Here is a 1,712-nt window from a genome sequence, read left to right on the forward strand (position 1 = left end):
TAGGTAGGAGCTGCACCGCTGGATCTCCAACAGCCGGCTGTGTGGCCTCTCACCAACCAAAAGGCCAGCAAGTAAGAGGTGTCCACTGGGGTCCCCCAGTCTCGCTCCAAAAGGCTGCCCCGGCTGCCAGGCCCGGCATGTCTGGGCAAACCAGGACGCCCGACCCACTCAGGCCAGTGTGGTGGGACTGCCTTGAATGGGATGGGGGGGTGTTAGGGAGACAGCTGCGCCCCCCCAGAAGTGGAGCAGTGTCCCCAGCATGCTGCTCCCTCAGACCCAGCCCATTTGGAATATGGCTTGATGGAGAGGCCCTGCTCCAGGGAGCTCACAGCCGTGAAGCCTTCCTGTCTGGAGGCAGGTGGCCCTGGGGAGCCTGACCCTCACTACAGGGCTCAGCTCCCCACATCCCTGCATCCTTGCCCACCCCAGGCACTCTGCAGGGTGAGCATTGCTCCCTGCTGGCTCTGCACCTGCCACCCGACAAGTTTAGCTCTGGACACGAAAGGCATTTGGTTTAGAGACGATCTGTCACCACCATGCTGGGCAATAAACCAGTGCCCACAGCTCTCCTCATTGCCTCGCAAGCCTAGCCTTATACCCGCTGGGCAAAAGCTTCAGGGTGGACCCCTCCCTCTCCGTGCACCTTCCCCATCACTTTCCAAAAACACTCCGCTTTGGACTCTCTCTTGGCTCCTGTGGCACATGCTATGGAGGCTTTAACTCTTTCTCTTTGTTTAACGTTCTCATCTTCATTTGCATCTTTCCACTAAAACTTCCTGCAAACAGCTGCCCGCCACGAGGAAGCGTGTGCCGTATGAATGGTACCACGTCAGGGGGCGGCACTCCAGGCCCACCACACCAGGCTGGCTGGGAGCAGGCCCCTGGCGGCAGCCCAGCCACTCCCACTGTGTGGGACACGTGTGTGGATCAAATCCCAGGAGGCATGAGAAACTGCCTCAGGCTGAGCCCAGGGGTGCGTCTGCATTACAGAGACCTGTTGACAGCTCTGGGGGGAGCACAGCACCTGCGGGAGCTCGCATTTTGATTTAGGATGCAGGAGCCTGGGGTGGGATGGCGATGGTTATGCTGGGGGAGGGGCATGGGAGAGGCCAGAGGAGAGAGGAGAGGGGTAGGCATGGGGACCAGAGAGAAGGGGGTGGGAGTGGGAGGTTTCTGAAGAAAACACTTGACAACTAGAGCCAGCAGGGTGTCCAGGAAACAGCTGCTGAGGGGGAGACGTGGGCAGCCAAGGGTCACTCCACAGGTGAGGTGATTTATACCGTCCTGAGGAGGTCCTTGGCAGGGTCTGAGTTTGGGCAGTGAACAATCCATCATAGCCATCCAGCACGGGATCTGTCCCTGTGCTGAAAACTGGACGTGGACACCAGAACGTGTCCTTTTTCATCATGGCCACTACAGCTTAGGTCCTTAACAGCGTAAGTTTCACCCTTTAGAATCATTCTGATAAAACCTATTCTAACCATAGCATCAGCGTCATATGGCTCACGTGGTGTATGAAAACCTACTGCAATCCTCCCCCTAAACTTGCACGATGTATCCTTTTATCTGGCAGTACCATGTTATCACATACTTTTTATACCATCATGATCTCTCCGCACCAATGAACAAATGAAAAGAAATATTATGCATCAACACTTCCTTTAAAAGTTTTGCTGTTGAAATTTATGGTTACCAGGGGATAAGGGGGGAAG

The sequence above is a fragment of the Monodon monoceros genome, unplaced genomic scaffold (genome assembly GCF_005190385.1).
Source record: "Monodon monoceros isolate NGI ecotype Baffin Bay Population unplaced genomic scaffold, NGI_Narwhal_1 Super_Scaffold_19, whole genome shotgun sequence".
Lineage (NCBI taxonomy): Eukaryota > Metazoa > Chordata > Mammalia > Artiodactyla > Monodontidae > Monodon > Monodon monoceros.